The sequence below is a fragment of the Equus asinus genome, chromosome 12, assembly GCF_041296235.1.
Source record: "Equus asinus isolate D_3611 breed Donkey chromosome 12, EquAss-T2T_v2, whole genome shotgun sequence".
NCBI classification, from domain to species: Eukaryota; Metazoa; Chordata; class Mammalia; order Perissodactyla; family Equidae; genus Equus; species Equus asinus.
The window spans coordinates 73014329-73036376 of NC_091801.1; the positions used below are offsets into that span (position 1 = coordinate 73014329).

Below are 22048 nucleotides of genomic sequence, written 5' to 3' on the forward strand. Positions count from 1 at the left end.
TCGTTTGTCTGTGACCAAACACAAGATAGTACATTATAATAAGAAAGAGGTCTTAGGTGTTATGAGAGATCATGTGGTCAAACTGCCTGTTCTTCCCAACCCAACGCCTCCCTCTACTAACCCAAAGGCCGTCAAGTTACCATCTCATAACTGGTGCCTATGTGGCACATAGAATAAAAATCACTGTGTCTTATGGATGTATTAAACTTCTTTGACTATTAGTGTTGCCACCCAAAGATAGGGTTCTCTTCTCGATGCACATAAAAACCCAATTATTTCAGCAACAGCTTTTGAGGAAGGAGAGGGTTTTATTGTGAGGTTGACCAGCAAGGAGACAGGAGGCAAAGCTCACAAACATGTGTCTCCAATCCAAGGTTTGGGGCAAAATTTACAGGATAAAAGGGCAGGGTGTTCTGAAGTGTGGGAATAGATGACTGGAGGTAGGGAGAAGTGAAGTAATTGATGATCTGTGCAAGCATCGTCAAGCAGCACGGCTCTTCATAGGATGCATGTTCACAAAATGGAGGTGTTAGCGTGATGAGGGTGACGTTTTCAGCCCCTCAACATCAAAAGGGTCACCTATCAGGCATTCTCACAGGCCCAGTTGATGGGTTGGTGGTCTCAATTGGCCTGAACTGGACAAGGGGTCAACTCTCAGTTCCTGAACAACAACTCTTAATTACACTGTTGATAATACTGGTCAGTTGAACTGGTCCTAGTGGGTCCGTGGTTACATCAGTGAGTCTTCTCAATCTTTCATAGGTTCATTTGCTATTTTTATTTTCTTTTTATAATTGCTAGTTCATGTCTTTTATCTATTATACCGTTGGCTGATTATCTTCCTTTAATTAGCTTGCAAGAGATCTTCATATACGGCATTAATTATTTCTCTGTCAAATATGTTGCAAATGGTTTTCCAAATTTATTGTTTGATTCATTTATTTTATTTTTTACCAAATAGTATTTTTAAAACTTTAAGTATTCAAAACTAAAACAGTTTTGATATTCAAAACCAGATATCTGGTTTCAAAATGTATGTTTTTTAATTTTCTATTCATTTTATCTTTGGAAAAATGTTATAGTAAACAACTATTACAGATTGCTGTAGGGTAGCATAGGACAGAAGAATTTATTGAATGAAATACAAGTAAACAAATCTGGGTTAATGAGCAAGATTCAACTCAAATGAGGTCCAGAAGCAGAGAATCTGTCCCACAGTATAAATTTAGACTTAATGATAAACAGGACTCAGTGTTCACAATTCTATATCTGAGGCCATTTAACACTCTGCTCCTTCTAGTGTGCTCTCTACGGCCTTTCAAATGAGTAACAGGACCCAGATGTGGAGAGGCAGGGACCCTTTTACAAGGACTGGAACAAATTGCTTAATCGGAGCAGGAATAGATGCCGGAAGAAATAGATTCATGGCCCTGAGCTGCTAGCCTGGGACACTTTTAATTGCCCTTGTCTAGAGGGTGGACCAACTTTGATCTCATGTCCCTTCTTGCTAAACAGTGTGCCCAAGGTAATGTTGCAGTAATGCAGCCAGTGAAAGCCAACACCAGAACCCACTAACCACCTGGAGAAAGGACCTCCATGTTCTGAGCACCTGTTATGTGACAGGCATCTTATGTGCTTTATCTCATTTAATTCTCACAATAGCACTTTGAGATGGGAATCATCATTCCTATTTCACAAATGAGGAAACTGACTCAGAGAGATTAACTCTTGTCCTCAATGTTCAACAACTAATACCTGATAGGGGCAGAATTGGAACCCAGGCCTTTGACTATCAAATACAAGCTTTTGTTTACTGTGTCACAGAACTGCTTATGGCCAATGGCTCCCAAAAAATGCCAAATTCTTCTTAGTCAAAATGTATCTCCCATGGTCTGGTGATGAGTATCATCTCTCTACTCTAAAACACAAGCTTTCTTTCACTTGGAATATCTGAGCACATTTGCAGCCAGGACATCCATCTCTCAGATTGCTGTGGGAAGTCCCAGGGCTGGCTAAAATAGGCTAGAGCCCTTTGAGCTGAGCTAAAAATAAGAGTCAAGCTCCTCAAGGGACTTGATCTCCCTTTGTAACTGTTATTTCATTAGTGGAAAATACTGTATTGCCCTTTCCCTGACCTCCTTTGCAAAAAAGGAAGTGTTTCTCTACACCAAGACTCCCAAGTCTAAAAGAGAGCTGATGAGTTCTTATGGTCCAAGCCCCTGAATCAAGTCAATATGGTACATCCTCTTCAGGAAAGATGACTCCATCATTTGCTATCATATGCAATTCACTTTCAGAAGCTTGGATCCAATCCAAAAAACAAGAGGGAAATATCAATGGGTCTTAAACTGGTAGGTGGCATGATTTGGTTTTAGATACACCAATTTGAGGTAGCATAGATGATGAAATTGAATGTTCAAGTTTGGAAAAGAAAGGAGACATTTGTAGTTATTAAAAAATGATGAGGACCTAAACTGGAGCCTACTAGTGGTGGTAGAATAGAGAAAAGTGACATATTCAAAGAAATAAACGTGATTTAATTATACTAATAGAGATAAATAAACCATCAGCATAATAATAAAAATAACAGTAGCTAGCATTTATTGAATATCTATCACGTTCCAGACCACAACTCAATATCAAGCATGATAGCATTTTATGCTCTCAACCAAACCTAGGTAGGTTATATTATCTTTCTTGTATTAAAGGAGAAGAAACAGAAGTGTATAGGGATTAATTGTTTCATAAGGTCTCACAGTTAGCATAAGTAAAAACCAGGGTTAGACCACAGATCTGTTTGACTTCAGTATCATTGCTCTTGTATGGGACTGGCAATCAACTGAGAGAAGAATAGAGAACAGAAAAGGAAAAGGCAGGTTTCAAAGGAAAGTGTTGAGTTCAGTTGATTGACTTTGGGTTGCCAGAAGAGATGTCATCGGGTATTTGGACATGTCTGAGAAGGATTGAGAAACGGTGGTGGGGAAACATGAAAGAGGATGACATGATCCAGGACAGTATGCAGAATGAGATGACTGGAGTATTGGGATGGAATCCTAGAGAAAAAATGGGTTCTAGGGGTGGGATATAATGGAGACAGTATTAAAAATAAAGGGAGAGAAAAAATATCCAGAGCATAATAACAACAAACAATAGCCAATATTTATTGAGCACATACTCTTTTAAATGCTTTAACTGAGTAATGTAATTCTCACAACAACTTAGGAAATAGGCGCTATTATTATTATCCTTTTACAAATGAAGAAATTGGAGCATAAAGTAGGTAAGTAACTAAGTCAAGTTCCTACAGCTAGGGAGCGATAGATCTAGGATTTATATCCACCTAGTACCAGAGTCCATGTTCCTTTTTTTCCCCTAAAATCTTTTTATTGAAGTATAACCTGTATAGAAAAAGTCGACAAATCATAAACGTGAAATAAAGTGAATTTTCACAAATTGACACACTTGTATAATCATTACTTGGGTAAAAAATAATAGAATACTGCCAGCAATTCAGAAGCCCCTTTCTCATGCACTCTGAATCACTATTCATTCTTGCTCCCCAAATATAACAATGATATGACTTCTAATACCATATATCAGTTTTGACAGCCTTTGAAATTTATATAAATTGAATGATATAGTTTATATCTCCTGTATCTGGACATTTGTATTCAGCGTTCTCTTGTAAGATTTATCCATTTATTGTTTCCACTATGATGCGTGCAATCCATCGCTGTGTAGTTCAATTTTATGAACATATCAAAATGCGTTTGTCTACCCTACTGATGATGGACATTTGCATTGTTTCCATTTTGGATCTAACACAAATAGTTCAGCCACAAACATACTTTCCCCTGTCTTTTAGTCCATATGTGTACACACTTCGGTTGTATATATAACTAGAGGTAGAATTGCTAGATCATATGAGATAATACATATGAATTTAGCTTTACCAGTTAATACCAAACAGGTTTTTTAATGTCACTAAGTTACGCATATATATTTGAAAATAATAAATCTGATAAAGTACATATACTTTATATAGAAATATATAAAAACTCTTACAATTCAAAAATAGTTAGACAAACATTGCAATTTTTCAAAGGGTGAAATATATGAACATATACTAGATACTTCACTTAAGATGTCATACAAATGGACAGTGAGCACATGGAAAGAGGCTAAAGGTCATCAGTCAACAGGGACTGCAAATTAAACCACAAGGAAAATACTCCTGCATATCTACTAGAATGGCCATAATCAAAGCTGACAATACCAAGTGTTGACAAGGAAGAGGAGAAATTGAAACTCTCATATATTATTAGTGGGAATGTAAAATGGGACCACTTCTTTGCAAAACAATTTGGCAGTTTCTTTAAAAGCTAAATGTAAAATGTGTTTTATTATAGACTTTAAAAGGGTGAATTTTATGGTATGTGAATTACCGCTCCATAAAGCTGTTACAAAATTACCAACTGATTCAGCAATTCTACTCCTTCGAACGCTTAGGTATCTACCCAACGGGAGTAAAAGATTATGTCCTCCTGAAGACTTGTACACAAATTCTCACAGCAGTATTATCATAATAGTCCCAAACTGAAAGCGATCCAGATGTCCATCCACTAGTGAATAAATAAACAAAATGTGGTATAACCATACAATGGGACATTGTTCAGAAGGAAAAAGTAACAAACTATTCTACAACATGGATGTACCTCAAAAATATTGTGCTAAATAAAAGAAGCAAGGTATATACAAAAAAATCATATTTTGTCCGATTCTATTTCTATGAAATGCCCGTAAAATACAAATCTGATGAGTGTGTGACTTGAGGGTGGAGTGGAGGTTGCCTGTAGGGCACCAGGGAACTTTCTAGGGACATGGAAATATTCTAAAACTAGATTGTGGTCATGGTTGTACTCCTCAAGAAATTTACAAAATATCATTGAGTTATACGCTTACAATGGATAAATTTCATTAGCTGTAAATCACACCTCAATAAAACAAAACACAATAAAACGTTATCTTTTCCACAAAGACTTCTGGACTGTCAAACCCAGATGGAATTAGCTGTTCCCCACAAACATGTCAAAAGTAGTATTTATCCCATTAGAATTTCTACACTGTGTTAGCCTCTTCTCCCAATTAGAATGTGAGTCTATTAAAGTCACAAATTCATCTCACCATGTGTTTTGTTTTAATGTCTGTTTACACACGTGTCTCCTATAGTCTGTAACTACTTTGAAGAGAGTGTGGGTATTCCAAACATCTACCACAATGCCTGGAAGAATGTCTCTGCTCAATAAATGTTTATTGAAGAATGAATGAACTGAATTAATAGTATATTAATACAGAAGAAAAGCAGAAACATAGTATTCTATATTTTTATGACTTGTCATGAATTAAGAATACTTGTTCATCAAATTTGATGATTTCATTTTATAGCTGTTCTCTTACATACAAGAAAATTATAGGGGCAGGCCCGATGGCACGGTGGTTAAGTTCGCGTGTTCCGCTTCAGCAGCCTGGGGTTCGCCAATTTGCATCCTGGGTGCAAACCTACACACTGCTTATCAAGCCAGTCTGTGGCAGACATCCTACATACAAAGTAGAGGAAGATGGGCAAGGATGCCATCAAAACTCATACTCAGACACAAACACACATAAACACACCAATTCACCCATGCACAATCATGAATTCCTAGACACATTAGTCACATATTCACATACAGACATGTTCATACATGAATGCCACCCTAACCACATACACATCAATAGTCTTATAGGTACATGAACATACATTGTACCACTCTAAGGAATGTTATTCACACCACTGACAATCCAAATGGTGTCTTCTGTAGTTGTGCAGTACTCAACTTATATGACCAAAAATGGTAACCTTGTTTACTCATCCATTCAAAAATTCACAAATCTATGGTTCTTCTTCCTCTCTAAAACTGCCTTTCACCAAGCATCACAAATCAAAATGGAAAGAAGAAAAAAAGCAAGGCAATTTTAAGAAGTGAGATAGTGACCTGAACAAGTGAAATTAGGGGAGGGTATCAACAAGATGAATTGCCCACGACTTGCTGACCAAGACCTTCATCAGATGGAGATAAACGTTTGTATTTTAGATCTTCCAAATGCACAGCCAAGTAGGCAGCAGCCAGCAACTACGACTATTTTTTCCACAGAAAATATAAAAATCAGATGAAGACAAAGGCTGATGAAAACATGGATGCTCAAATCAAAGCCATAGTTTCATAGCTGACCCATTTTCCCTGTTGCCCTGCAAATGCAAATTTTCCAATTCCCCATTCTGATTAAACCTGGAAAATTGTAGCACACCATTACCTTTCAACTTATAGATTCTTTAAGTTAGGGTTTACGTATAGATTATAAAGGTCATAAGTCTTAACCCCTATTTGAGGCTTGACTTATAATAATATTCTATTAGGATTAGGTTGGAGGATCCTAAAACCACAGCGCTTGTATTTGAATCTCATCACTACCGTTTCTTTGTTTTGTGATGTTGGGCAAGTACGGTAATATCTTTCACCTTAGTTTCCTCATCTGTAACATAAGAAATATAATATTATGTATCTTACAGAGTTTAATGAGGATTAAATGAGTTAATAAGTATAAAAGTCTTAGAAATTTCCTGGCAGATAGCGTTCAGAAGTTGTTATCTGTGTTTATTATAATATCCATGCCTAACAATTTCAGATTTTCTGCTTTAACATTTAAACTATGAGTTTCTCAGCTACACAAACCTGAAGTTAAGGCCCATACTGCCACTTGGGAGCTGGAGAGTCTTGTACAAATAAACATCTCTGAACTCACGTTTCCTTATTTGCACGTGTGTTTAGTAGTCAAGGATTATGGTGGTAATAATGAAGGCTACAGCACAAAGCAAATGTCCAAATGTTAGTTCCCTCCCTTACCAGGCCATAGTAGAGTACTACTGCTTTTGAAATTTCACTTTACAGTAGGCCTCTGCACCTGTAACCCCCACGACACACCTCACTAATAGCCACACACCTTATCATTGCATGAAGAGTACGTTTCATGACACCAATGTTCTGTTGGTCCCCATGCCCCCAAACATCTGCTTCCTAGACCATTCATGCAATTCCCCAGCTGGAAAAGCTGAAAATAATACGTCTTCTCACCACTGAGATGCAAGCACTACAAGAGGTAACATTTGTGAAAATTGTTTTACAGTCTCCATATACCTTCAGTATAGCTACTTTAAAAAACAATAAAATCAAGTTCATCCCAGGAACTTGGTTAGTGATTTACATAAATGATTTTATGGAACATTCATATTAGCCCAGTGACACAGGTAGTGTTATCCCCACTTTATAGAAAAGGGAACTGAGTCTGAGAGAGAGTAACTTGCTCAAGTTCATGCAACTAGTAAGAGGTGGAACTTGACTTTGAATCCCAAATGTTCTAAGCCCAAAAGTTCTTCTGTAGTCTGCTGCTAATTGATGGGTGGCAAAAAGTAATGACTGGCACAATACCCCAAAATATTTGGTGGATGAGCGAATATGAGTAAGTAATTTAATAAAAGAAGTACACTGAACAAATCTCCGGAAGCTGATAATACTGTGGTGGCATAGAGGTTTGACAGTCTTACATCCCTCAATTTTTAGGAGAGACCAGAAGTTCAATTGTTGGTTGGGATTTATCAAGCTAAGAACAGTTCTGATCAATAAAGGTATATGAAGAACCTACCACATCACAGGTACCATTTTAGGTAATACAGCTATAATGCTCTGAAAATCTCAGAGTTTAGTTTGTCAAATCATTGGTTTGGATTTAATTTGCATAGAGAAAATGGAGACATTAAGCCTATAATGTAAAGGCAAAACCTGTCTCCCAAAAAAGACACTACAGAATGATGCATAATACAGAACAAGACAAGGTCCCATTCTGGAGCTATTTTGCAGATATTCATTTTGCGTAATCATTTAGGGAAGGGAGGAGGTCATGGTAGAATCAAAGAAGCTAGAACTGATAAGATGTGTTGTGGGGAGGGAAGAAAAAGTGCAAGGTCAAGTTTTTATCAGAGGGCTCATGACAGAGAATCAGAAGGGGCTGAGAGAATTCATCCCAATGATCTCTATCACCTTTTACAGACCAGATGAGGAACTGGGACCCAGGGTGATGAGGAGACTTTCCCAGTCAGCATTACAAATCCAAGACAAGAAGGCTGGTCTCCTGTCTTCTCATCTGGTGAGCTGTCCCATCACTCCGCTGCCTTCAGGGCTAGCCCCTCTCTCAAGCCACTCTCCTCTCCATTCTTTCCCAAAGCCATAGAGGGAGATCTATCTTCTGCGTGTGGAGGGAGGAGAGTGTGAGGGGAAGTGTTCCTCGTGGGAGCTATGGTGGCTGTGGGAAAGTGAACAAGGTAAAGTATTTTCCATGTTTCTGTTTGCTTGTTTATGGACCCAGTATACACTCATTGTGAGAAAAATTGTAAAATTCATCAAAATAGAAAGAAGAAAATGAGTCACTCATAATTCCACTATTCTGAGATACCATTATCACTTCACCATAGTTCCTTCCAGTCTTTCATTTCACCTTTCATACAGCTTGTTTAATATTGAATATGTGATTTTATTTCCTGTGCTTCTTGTTTAACATTATATCATAGGCAATTTTCCACATCATCAAAAATCTTCCTAAGCATAAATTTTAGTTGCAACACAATATTTCGTTACAAGTTTGTGCCGTAATTTACCGCTTCAACAATGCTGGACTTTGAGTTATTTCCATATATTAATTTGTGTAACAAAATGGCAGTGAAAATCTTGATGCCTAAATCTCAGTCTGCATTTCCAAATATTTCCTGATGGTTGATTCCTGAAGTGAAATTCTAAGTCAAACAGTAGGTATGATCATTCTTGGTAACTTTTGGGGAAGGGCTTAAAAATTTATACTCTTTTCAAGAACGTCTGTGAATAAGAATTTTAATTTCTTCTTTCCATTTTCTTCCTAATTTTCCCAATTCCACCTGCTGCAAAACAAGTTCCAAACACATTGGATTGCACGTGTAAGCCATCTTGATGCAACTGTGTAAAGTGATAATTAAGCCCTCTATTTAACTAAATATTCATTTTTTTTCCCTGCTCATGCAATGACAATGAGCAGGCAAATAATAATTTATTAAAAAAGAAGAAATATTCTATATTTTGGAAATACCCAAATACTCTAGCTCTTAGCTTTCCAGTGTGATAACCACTAGCCGCAAGTGGCTATCCTTCACTTGAAAGGTGGCCCATCTAAATTAAGATGTGCTGCATTTGTAAAATACACACCAGATTGTAATGACTCACTGCAAAAACCAGGAACTAAAATATCTCATTGATATTTTTATATTGATTACATGTTGAAATGTTAATATTTTGGATATATTGAACTAAGTAAAATATATAATTAAAATTAATCTCATCCATTTCTTTTTACCTTTTTAATGTGGCTACTAGAAAATTCAAAATTATACACATGGCTCTCACTATATAACTATTAGATAAGTCTGCTCTAGCTAGTTCCCAGATTTATCCATGGATGTACATGATTAATACTTGATTCTATTTTGCCTTAGTGACTTGTGTGGCTTCAGAAAATTGGCAATTTGGAACCAATGTTTCCTACTTTCTTGTACATTCTTCATAGAGTTAAATATAGTCTCTTTTGTCTTTATTAATTTCCTTCTGTTCCTCATGCCAGCCTATATTCTTTAAGCCTGTATTTAATAAAAATTCACCCAGTAAGTCATTTCCCTTCTCTCCATTCATTCATTCAATAAGAAACCATTGATTGTTCACCTATAATGTAATCACTGTGCTTTCTAGGCCAGGGAGTACAAAGATTACTAAGACAAAATTCTTGCCTTTAGGAAGCACACAATCTAGTAAGGGAGATAAACCCAAATATAATTATAGTCTAGTGAGATAACTTCTAAAATAGAGCTAGGATCAAGATGCTATGAAAGGACTAAAGAAAGGAAGGAACAGCTCTCTCTAGGTATGGAGTGGGTTGAGGGGAGTGATGAAGGCAGGTGTCACCCAGGTGACAGTTGATCTGGACCTTGAAGTAGAAGCCTGGAAGTTGGAGCTTGCCAAAGCAGAGGGAATACTTTGGGATAACCATCAATGTGTGAAGGAGCCCAGCTGAGAAACCCTTGCTAAAGAATGATGAGGTTGAGGGCAAGGAGGGGACAGTTGCTGACACTGAGACCAGCTTGTGAAATATGCCATGCTAAGTTGTTTAGTGTTTATCTCCTGCATAGAGGATGGGACACTAAGTTATTAATTAGGGGATTTATATATTCAGACATGAGGTTCAGAAAGAGCCTTCTTGCAGCATGAACTGGAGGGTAGAAATGCAGAAGGTGGGGAGAGACATTAAGACCAGATGTTAATCTCTTTGCCTGGAAGGTTACAAAAATGCTTCTCATTCTCCAGGAGTCAGTTGAAACATCTCTACCTCTGGGAAACCTTTCCCAGTGTGCCTATTAGAGTTGGTAATCCAGTCTCTGTTCTTGATCCACGTTCTATTTTCTGTAAGTGTCCTTAGCAGGAAGTATCCCACTGTAGACCTCTATGCATATTCTCAGTTCCTCCTGAGTTGAGTGTCTGGCAGAACACTTGACTTAATTGTCACTTCCTCTAAAGGGCCTTCTCTGACCACCCTTTCATTTTTACTCTATATTACTGTGCTTTTAAATTTTTCTCCAAAGCACTTTATTGCAACCAAAATTTTATATTTTTGTGTTTACATTTGTATTGTCTGTTTCCTCCATTATCCTATAAGATTCCCATAGGAAAAACATTCCTATTACCTTCACCAGTACATCCACATTTTTACATTTAACAGGCACTCAGTAAATGTGTGTTGAATGAATGAACAAATGAATGAACAAAATGAGTCATAAACTATGGGTGCTTAATAAATATTTATTGAAAGAATGAGTTGGTCTATGAATAAATGAATGGATGGTCTATTCCAACAAATAAATGTTTATAGATTGGTATTGATATTCTATTCCATTCAAGATCTGGTACATTAGCTCTCCATCAGTGAATCCCATAATCTATGCTAAGTAATGATTTCAAACTACATATATTGGTGGTGTTGACAGAAATCTCCAAGTGATTTGTTCTGCCAGGTGTGTTAGAATTAGAGCATATGGTCATTGAAGACTGAAGGTGCATACAGTCTTCTCTCTAAGCTCTCATGGCTCCCTGGAGATGATAAGGGTGCATACGAACTGCTCTAAATTATGAATCAGTGAGGTGAGGTAGCGTGGGGTCACAAGGGAATACTATGGAGGGACTCCTGAATCCAGTGTAGGAGGGCCTCCTAAACCCAGTGTTGTGATTAGGGAAGGCAAGTCCTGAGCTGATAAGTAGGAATTATTCTGGTGAGGCAACTGGGGTGTGTGTACCAGGCAGGCAGAGGTAAAAGTGTAGACACCTAGGAGGAACAGAAAAAAACAGCATCAACAGCTTCACAGGTTCATTCAAAAGGAAACTCCAGCCTTTTGGCTTCTTCTTCCCCTTTGTTGTTTCTCCTTTCTCACCAACATATACCTTCTTCTTGTTCTGAAGGAGATTTTGCTTCCTCTTGTCCTCATTGTCCCTTGGTATCTCTGTTCTCCCCAGGTAGACTGTTAAGCGTACAGAGCAATGACAGGCAACCCTTGTCTACACATTGAGTCTAGCTTCCCTCATTTCTAAAGAAATAAGTAAAGACACAAGTATCAGCATTGGAGGAGAGATTAGGGAGGGCAGTAGCAAGAGTCCAGAACCACCAGGCCTGCCACACCTTTGACCCATAGATATTCCTGAAGACTGTTGGAGCCACCAGAACCATGATCCCAGAAATGACACTAGCATTTTCTAGCTTACTCCACAAACAGAAACAAATCTCGCTGCCTAAACAGTCTTGTGGCAAGCCTAATTTTTATTTTTCCAAAGGCAGCATTACCCTAAGGCTTTAAATCATGACTTGGCCCTTGTTCCCCAAAGAAGCCAAAGTGAAGAAAAAGTCAAACCATACCTAGCCACTCACAGGAGACACTTTCTAAGAGCAGTGATTGCTTCTTTCTCCACCATGCATTCACCTTTCAACGAGAACCTCTTAAGTACCTGGTACCATTCTGGTGCTATGGGTCTGAGCTGACACAGTAGTGGAGGAAAGTGTCCAATGTGACAACACACCAAGGCTCTGAATTGATTATTCCCTTACACAGAAGAAGATAAGGTAATTAATGAAACAACTGGCCTGACACGTGCTTCCATATTTTTCTTAATTTTTATAACTACCATGTAAAGTGGATATTGTAGGCCCAAATGGAAACTAAGACTCAGAGGAGTCAGGACAGTTTCTCAATATCGTACAGCTTATTAGTGACCCAGGTCTGTCTGTTCCAAAGCTTTTGTCCTCTATGCTACAGAGTTTCTGAGTTGCTCTCCTTGTGATCCTTGGACCTCGATCCAAACTCTCTGGGCTATTTGACTAGCCAGTCAGTCAATGAATAATTGTTGAATTATGTTATATACCAGGTAGCAGGGGAAGAGCTGAGGAATCAACGATTAACAACTCATCAATGTGCTTAAGACTGACACATAAACCAGTAAGTAGAATAAATAAAGGCTATGAAGGGCCACATGCTACAGAGCACAGAGGAGGGGCAGCCAAGTCTACCTGCAGATTCAGGGAAAGCCTCACAGTAGGAGAATCATTTCAGTTGGTCTTATAGGATGGTATATCAGCTTGTATGTCTGCCGTAACAAATTGCCAGCAAAAACTGTCACTCAAAACAATGCAAATTTATTTTTGCGTAGTTCTGGATGTCAGAAGTCTAAAATTGGGGGGTCAGCAGAGCTGCATTCCTTTTGGAGGCTCTAAAGGAGAAGCTGTTTCCTTGCTGTTTTCAGCTTTGAGAGGCTGCCTGCATTCTTCCGCCGTGACTCCTCCTTCCATCTTGAAACCCAGCAGCATAGCATCTACAAATCTCTCTCACCTCTGATTCCAAGGTACATCTCTTTCTTTAACTCTGACCCTCCTGCCTACTATGTGATTACATTGGACTCCCTTGGATCATCCAGGACACTCTCCCTATCTCAACATCCTTAGCTAAATTACATCAGAAAAGTCCTTTTTGCCATGTGAGGTGTCATATTCACAAGCTCTGGAGACTATGATGTGGACATCCTTGGGTCATTTTTAAGCCTACCACAGATAGGTAGAAATACATTTTACTGAGGTAGTCTGGTGTAATGGCTAAGAGAATGGCATTCAGACCTACATCACCTGGTTTGGAATACTGGTGCTACCATTTACTTACCACACAATTTTAGAAAAGTTGCTTAATTTCTCTATACCTGAGTTTCCTCTTCTATAAAATAGGGATGAGGATATCACCTACCTTGTTGGGTTGCTGAGATAACTGGATGAGTTAACGTACAACAGTGCCTGGAATGTAGAGAGCACGGTAAGGTGTCTGTTTCCATTGCTGACCAGGAAAGAGAGTTCTACAAATCGAACAGTACAGGCAAAAGAACAAAGACAAGAAAATGCAAACATATTTAGTACAAGAAAGTCATTTTCTGCGGCTGGGACACTATGTTGAGTGGTGACAGAAGACCATGGAAAGAAAACTGGGTTTCGGCCTGATTGTGCTAGACCTTCAACTGGTTGGTGCCCACAGGCTATTAAATAATCAATCAACCAATCAATAAGAAAGATTTTATTTGCCTTTTATTATTCAGAATTATGCTGAATTCTGTGGGAGAGATAGAATTATAGACACCATTCTTATGTCCACATAGAAGACAAATTGGCCCAACTGTCTGGTGTAAGCAGCCAACCCAGGACTGAATGCATAACTAAAGGGTTGACCTACACATGAATGAAACAAAAACAGATCCTAGAATGCCACTACAATGCTAGTTACAAAAATCAACAATAAAACACCTGAGCCAGATCTTTGCCAAGTCCTGGAACCACAGAATATCAAGGACAAAAGCAACATTAGGAAAGAAACACCCAATCCCATTTTTCACTTTATAGAGGATAGAATTAAGATACAGGGAGAAGCTTGCCCAAGGTCTCAAAAATCCTAATGGCCCAGCTAGGAGCAGAATGCAGGTGTCTTAATCATTATAAGGTAAAGCACATGAATAGAGAAAAGAATTAGATGAAGCCAAAGTTTTTATTAAGCAACATTCTGTGTTCGATACTCTATGCTAGTTGTGATGTCATCCTCACTACTTAAATATTTCAGCAAAACATTTAACACTTCAAAGGATCACAAAAAATAATAAATGTATCCATATATATGAATATGTGAATACTACATTTGTTGAATGATGAATGTTCCTCCCCTTCAGGTGTTAGGCCCGTGGTGTTCCAAATGTATGCCAGCAATAGCTACTGAGATTCAGCATGGATAAGTGCAAATGAATACCTCCTCCTGAAAAAGACTTCAAAGTCCTTGTTTTTTGATACTGTAAAAGTAGCATTCAACTAAGCATCATAACCTGGGATCTAAAACGAAGAGAGAAGAAAGGCACTAATTCTCTCTAGGGGTGGGGTGGGGATGAGAGGAGCTGGCTCTGCCAGTAATCAGCTGTGGGACTCTAAGTAATAAATTTTTCCTTCCAGGCTCCAAGCCCTCACCAAGCAGCTGCAGTAGCAGTATAGCAGAGGGCTCCAGAACATGAGATCTAAATGGGGCTACCAGCTTTAGCAACAACAAAACAAACATAACAACCCACACGGTACACTCAGTTAAATTTGAATTACAGAAAAACAACAAATAATTTTTTTAGTATTTGAATGTCCCCTGCACTCTGTGGGACATCTATAAACTAAAAATCTTTTCATTGCTTATCTGAAATTCAAATTTAACTGAGCATCTTCTATTTTATGAGGCAACCTAGTTCTAGAGTTTGACTGCCTCAGTTTCAACCTTGGTTCTGAGACTTATTTGCTGTGCGACATTGGGCAAATTCTTAAACTCTTAGTGCTTCTTCAAATATATATATTTTATATATACATCTATATATATACACATATATATAACAGCATCTGCTTCAAGAGATTGTTGTGAGTATAGCTGCCTGGATCTTTCAGGCATCCTGTTGTGCTATGTAGAGAATCCTCTCTTGGTTAATAGATGTCTGTTTAGTTGTAACTTAGAGGGGAGAGACAAAGGGAACTTGCTCCACCATGATGCTGATGTCACATTCTGACTATTGTGAATACAAAATGAGAAAAGGCTTACAATGTGTTTAGGATGATGCCTGAGTCATGATAGGCACTCAACAAATTATTCTTGTTGTTGTTGGAATAATTGGGTAAAACCAGATGATTTCGGAGAGGATTTAAATGTGTTTCTCCCAGTAATCTCCCTGAGCAGTATTACTTTTGAGTATCAAAGGCAGAGCTTCTATAAATAACATCCGAGTGTGAAAAATATAGGGCAGAAATAGTTTCACATGTGACTAGCAAGTCAGCCTATTTAAAACAAAAATACTTTTAAATAAAAAGGTAAAAAACATAAGAAATAGCACTTTCCAGTTAAAAGGTCTCACAATGACATGTTAGGTGAGTTAAAAGCGATTCAAGAAAAGATTAGCCAAATGGCGTGTTGGCCTTTTTCCCATGGCTGGATACTGCAGAAGTGAAAGCAAACCCAGCATTTCTGAGCAGAGTAATTAGGTCGACCTCACTCCCAGAGGATTAATTCAACTCCCAACAGATTATGGCAGCCACCTTTCATTTCCATGAACAGACTCCATCAGCACACTGATTTCAATTAGAGAAGTGAAGCTATATTGGCTTATGCTAGACACAAGGAGACATAGCAGACAGATAACAAACTGGATTACAGCATTAATCTTATGGTCCTGGCATCAGAAAGATTTTTAAATGCATTACCTCTCTCCCATAGGAATAACAGAGGAGATTTTTACCCTCCTATTGCAAGAAGTTTAATCTTCATACAAGGTGATGGGTTGATACATAAATTGAGAGTGAAGTCAAGATCTCCTCACTTCCTGAGAGGTATTAAGTTTCTGGCTAGACTTTGACTGGAGCTGTGTCTACCACAGACCACGCCTCCAAATGTTGCTCCTGACCAAGTCCCCAAATGAAAAGGAAACCTCAAGTAAGTCGGCTAGATGTCCATCTAGAAAACACCACTGAGATAGACAGGTTGACAACTTGATTATGTAGACAAGATGTCATATTAACAATTAATAGCCTGTGATATTAACAAATGGGGTTAATGACATTAACAAAAAGGAGTATTTAGAAGAGAATGTCTGCTCTCGGTCTAGGTACTTCTGCTTATAATCTTCTCATGTCTCTTTTCCTTTTTTGTTGCAAAATCTCTCTGTTTAGTGGTGTGATTCACCCTTCCCATCATGCTCTGCTTGAGTTGAATGACCTGACATTATCCACCTTTCCCTGAATGATGCAGAAATCCATAAGATCCTGTATCTAGGACTTTTCCAAGGCACCATGGCCCAAATCCCAAGTACCGGGTTGGATCTCAATGTTTGCCCACCATCCATATTCCAACCTCCTAGTTATCAAAGGAAGAAGAAATAGGAAAAGAATGCCAAAGACCATGGGAAATCTAAACATCAAGTGAATTTTAAAAGGCTAAGCCCATCGAAGGACACAATCAACAGAGTAAATAGATAACCTATGGAATGAGAGAAAATATTTGCAAATCATATATCTAATAAGGAATTACTATCCAGAATATATAAAGAACTACAACTCAACAACAACAAGAAAAATGACCTGATTTAAAAATAGGCAAAGGACTTGAACAGACATTTCTCTAAAGAAGATACACAAATGGCCAACAAGAATATGAAACACTAATTATTAGGAAAATGCAAACAAGACCACAATGAGATGTCATCTCACACTCAATAAGACGGATATAATCAAAAAATAAAAACCCAGAAAATAACAAATGTTGGAAAGAAAGTAGAGAAATCGGAACCTTTGTACACTGTTGGTGGGAATATAAAATGACATAGCCACTGTTTAAAACAGTATGGTGGTTCCTCAAATATTAAACATTGAGTTATCACATGATCTAGCAATTCTACTTCTGAGTATATACCCAAAATAATTGAAATCAGGATCTCAAAGAGATATTTGCACATCCATTTTCATAGCAGCATTATTTATAATAGCCAAAAGGTGGAAGCAACAAATGTCCAATGACAGATAAATGGATAAACAAAATATGTTATATACATACAATTAAATATTATTCAGCCTTAAAAAGGAAGGGAAGGCTGATATATGCTACAACACATATGAAACTTAAGGACATTGAGCTAAATGAAATAAGAAAGTCACAAAGAGACAAATACTATATGATTCCACTTATATGAGGTACCTGTAGTATTCAAATTCATGGAGACAGAAGGTAGAGTGGGGGTTGCAAGGGAGAGAGGGGAATGGGGACTTGTTTGCCAGATGCAGAGTTTCAGTTTTGCAAGACGAAAAGAGTCTGGAGACGGGTGCACAACAATGCAAAAGGACTCAGCACCACTGAACTGCTCACTCACAAATGGTTAAGAGGCAAATTTCACGTTATGTGTATTTTACCCCAGTTAGACATTTTTTTTAGAAAGGCTCTAACTCATGTCCTCTTAATGGAGACTATATCACCAGCAAGGGAACAAAAATTGGTCTTGAGGGAGAGAGGTATAAAGCATAGATAAACATAAAGTTCATAGACAAATATATAGTATGTCTGTGGCATTCAAATTACATGGCCATGATTAGAAGTAAAAATTGCATAAAAAGCCTCCTTGGGGGCCAATAATGAAAACATGTTGACAAAGCCTGCCCTAAACTATCAGGTGTGTTTCAGTTCACAATTTGAAATACCTACAGAAGATCTCTGCCCACCTCAGACACGACATGGCCATGATCAAAGTCAGAATCTTCTTCTACCACCACCATTTGTGGAGCACCACATCCGCCAAAAGCTCTGTGCCAGCCCGTGGATGGTGCTGAGTGGAAAGCTGATACAAACAATAAGAAAGTGATCATGTCAGTTCCCCACTAAATGAAACCTTCCATGGTTCCCCAACACAGTGCACAACTATACAGCTCAAGCACCACGTTACGGCAGACAAGTCTATAAATCTCCTACCCCACCCTACTAGACTAATTTCTCCCCAGTCATATTCTATCTTCTATCCACACAGAAACCCACTGTGACCTTTGTACCTCCTGTTACCAGTGATTACAAATCCCTACCTTCCCATGGTTTAATCTTCAACGAGTGAACACCATTGAGAACTTTTACAAGCCAACTCAAACGCTGTCTCCTCAGGAAAGCAAAGCTACTCACTCCTTCCTCTGTGGTCCCAAGCCACTGTATAAATACAGCCACTGGGTATTGCGTGTGTTTTCTTAATCACTCTGTTAATTATATGCTTACCTGTCCCATAAATTGGGGGTTGTTTTAGGGCAGAGAATATGTGTTATGTTGCCTATTCAAGCCTTGAGTATAACGTACAGATTGCTGAATATACAAATTAAGATGTGAATGAAAGTATAAGAGGAGAGTTATTATTTTTTAATTCAGAGGACATGAGATTTTATGGAGGAGAGAACATTTGGATTTAAGTGTAAAGCTGTCTCTACATCCAAAATACGCTAATAAAAATGATTTTAAAATTCCCTCTTGGTTATCAAACTAATACTTAAGGTGAAAAATTCAGAAATTACAGACAGATTCAGTGAAGTAGGGAGGAAAATCACCCCTTCTCTCTACCCAGAAGCAACCATCATTAATATTTTAGACATGTTTTCTTTCAGCCTTGTACTAAGCATTTTTCTCTACATAATTGAGATAATATAACTTTATAATCTACCTTCCTTGCTTAATGCTATTTCACAAGTATTTTCATTATCATTAACAAGCATTATAAATATAATTGTTGATGATTACATTCTATTTCTTCACACGAATATATATCATAATTTACATAATCATTTTCGGAGCCCTGGATTTTTAGGTGGTTTCCAGTTTCTTGCTCTCATAAATAATGCACATATTTGTTCATAAATATTTATTCCCATTTCTGATTATTTTGTTGGGATGCATTCCTAGAAACAGAAAAAGTGGGGCAAACGATGTTAGATTGTGAAGGCTTTTGAGAAATATTGCCCAAGTATTTTGTAGAGAGTTGGTAGCAATTTATGTTCCCACCAGCAACGTGAGAGGTTTATGTTTGATAGCATCTTGGCAAGCACTAGACATGCCAGCATTATTATTAATTATCTTTATCTTTTTTCTCTTTCACTGAAACAAATCTGTCATTAAGTCCAGCTGTTTCTTATTTGCAAATGCTGCTATATTTCTCTCCTTCCTTTCTATTTTCAAGTTGCTGTCCTCAGCTAGGTTCTCAGTTATTACACATATACAAATTTGCCAAAACCTCTCACTTAAGCTCATCTCCCTCATATCCAGGCTGATACCAACCTCAGACTTACCTTCAGCCTCTTCTAAATCCCTTTGCCTGTATGGTCAATATCACACAAGCTCAAGTTCAATGGTTCTTTGATTGATCTAGATGAAGTATGTTTGTCTACTCAGGGCAAGAACCATTCATATAACAATTCATTCAGCCAATATCTGGTGAGCATCCGTCATGTGCCAGGCACTATAGTAAACACCAGAACTACAGGGAAGACCAGGTGCAGTCCCCACCTGCAAAGATCTGAAGATCAAGTGGAGAAGACGAGAAGTAAGTAAGTAACCGATAACATTGCAGATCAATAGATGCCCTGGCAGGAATAGTCACAGTGGCAGAAAGGAGGGGAAACTGATATGATCTAGGGAGGCCTGGAAAGGCTTTCTGGAGAAAGCAACATCTAAGCACAAACCCTATTATTTCAGGTAAGAATTGTGAAGCAAAGCCCTTTGTTATGGACTGCATGTTTGTGGCCCCTCCAAAATTCATAAAATGAACTCATGGAATCCTTATCCTCAATGTGGTAGTGTTAGGAGATGGGTCCTTTGGGAGGTAATTAGGTCATAAGGGTGTAGCCCACAAGAACAGGATCAGTGCCCTTATAAGAAGAGATATGAGACCTTGTTTCATTGCTGTCTCTTTCTCAGTGCTGTGAGGCACAGCAAGAAAACAGCCCACTGTAAACCAGAAAGAGAACTTGCAAAGAACCCAACCACGCTGCAGCCTGGTCATGAGACTTCCAGCCTTCATAACTGAGAGAGAAATAGTTATTGTTCAAGCCCCTCAGTCTATGGTATTCTGTTATCACAGCCCAAACTCAGACACTATTCCACATACAGGTATGAGCAGGTGTAAAGACACAGAGGTGAGAAAAGGAAAAAGGAAAAGATAAGCCACAGGCTGAGGGAGAATATTTGCAAAACATTCACTTTATAAATGATTTGTAAATAAGGGACATTAGGTAAAGAGTAAGAAAACTTGGATGAAGTATGAACTTTAGTTAAATCATGTGTCAATATTGGTTCATTGATTGTAACAAATGTACCTTACCAATGTACGACGTTAACATAGAGGAAATGGTATCAGATATTTATGGGAACTCTCTGTAGCCATATTAGCAATTTCTACACATCTATAACTATTCTAGGGGCCCACCCCGTGGCTGAGTGGTTAAGTTCATGTGCTCTGCTTCTGCGGCCAGGGTTTCACTGGTTCGGATCCTGGGCGTGGACATGGCACTGCTCATCAGGCCATGCTGAGGCGGCATCCCACGTAGCACAACCAGAAGGACTTACAACTAAAATATACAACTATGTGCTGGGGGGCTTTGGGGAGAAGAAGAAGAAGAAAAAAAAAAGAAGATTGGCAACAGATGTTAGCTCAGCTGCCAATCTTTAAAACTGTTCTAAAAAATGAAGTTATTTTTAAAAAAACAAATGAATATATATACATATATATATATTTGTGTATATATATATGTATAACAAATGAATATATATACATATATATATTTGTGTATATATATATATGTATATATATATAAAATTTTATCTCAATTTCACACATACACAAAATAATAAAGTTTAGGTGGATTAAAGACCCAAATGTGAAAAGTATACTTTTAAAACTTTTGTAAGAAAGTATAGGATAATTCCTATATGAAGTTGGAAGACAAAAGGATTTTCTGAACAAGACATAAAAAGTACAAATCATGAAAGAAAATACTGATAAACTTGACTACATCAAAATTTAAAATATTTGAATGAGAAATCACCATAAACAAATGTTAACAAAAGCCAAACACTGAGAAACAATATTTGAAACTTATAAAATGATAGTAATCCTTTGATTAGTATTCAAAATATTTAAAGAGTGCCCTTAAACCCATTAGAGAAGAACAAACATGTTCACTTTTTCAATAAATTAGGTTAAATTGTTTGCTTAATGAATAAGAGATTATGAAGTCCCTAACATTATTCTCCTTAGGAAAGTCATAATTAAATTCAGTCTTTTGTTTTAACTAAAAGAATTCTGTTATGATCCTCTTTCTATAAGGAACTCTGTTTTTCCTTTAAATAGTTATACAAATTTTTTTAAAAAAGAACAAACAAATCAACAGAAAACAGCAAAGAATATTGCAGTGGTTAATTTTATGTCTTATCTTAGCTAGATTCTAGTTCCCAGTTGTTTGGTTAAACACCAGTCTCAATGTTGCCGTGAAGGTATTTTTTAGATGTGATTAGGGTTTAAATCAGTAGACTTTGAGTGCAGATTACCCTCCATTACATGAGTGGGCCTCATCCAATCAACTGAAGGTTTAAGAGCAAAGGCTGAGTTTTCTGAGGAAGAAGGAATTCTGCCTCCACATTGCAACGTAGAAATTCTGCCTGAGTTTCTAGCCTTTGAACTCAAGATTGCAGTCTCAAGCTATCTGAGTCTTCAGCCTGCCAGCTTCCCCATGGGTTTCAGATTAGCCAATTCCCACACACGAACCAATTCCTTAAAAT

The 22048-nt window shown here is 37.8% G+C and overlaps 2 long non-coding RNA genes across 7 annotated transcripts in view; one reads left to right on the forward strand and one right to left on the reverse strand.

The window, feature by feature from the left end:
* The window catches only part of LOC106824804 (uncharacterized), a 144585-nt gene that overhangs the window by 115573 nt on the left and 6964 nt on the right, over nt 1-22048 (forward strand). For 3 of the 4 annotated variants that reach the window (XR_006534799.2, XR_006534797.2, XR_006534798.2), the window contains 2 exons: nt 8145-8416; nt 12861-13052. This is a non-coding gene — a long non-coding RNA (uncharacterized lncRNA). The remainder of the gene's footprint in view (nt 1-8144; nt 8417-12860; nt 13053-22048) is intronic. The other variant, XR_011493369.1, reaches the window with a different exon arrangement.
* Nucleotides 8432-20884, reverse strand: LOC139039936 (uncharacterized). Of its 3 annotated transcripts, XR_011493372.1 has the most exons (4): nt 15961-20884; nt 13445-13550; nt 12073-12256; nt 8432-11746 (listed from the first exon to the last, which is right to left on the reverse strand). It is a non-coding gene; the product is annotated as an uncharacterized lncRNA (long non-coding RNA). The 3 variants fall into 3 exon arrangements; XR_011493371.1 differs by lacking the exon at nt 12073-12256; XR_011493370.1 differs by having other exon boundaries at nt 8432-12256.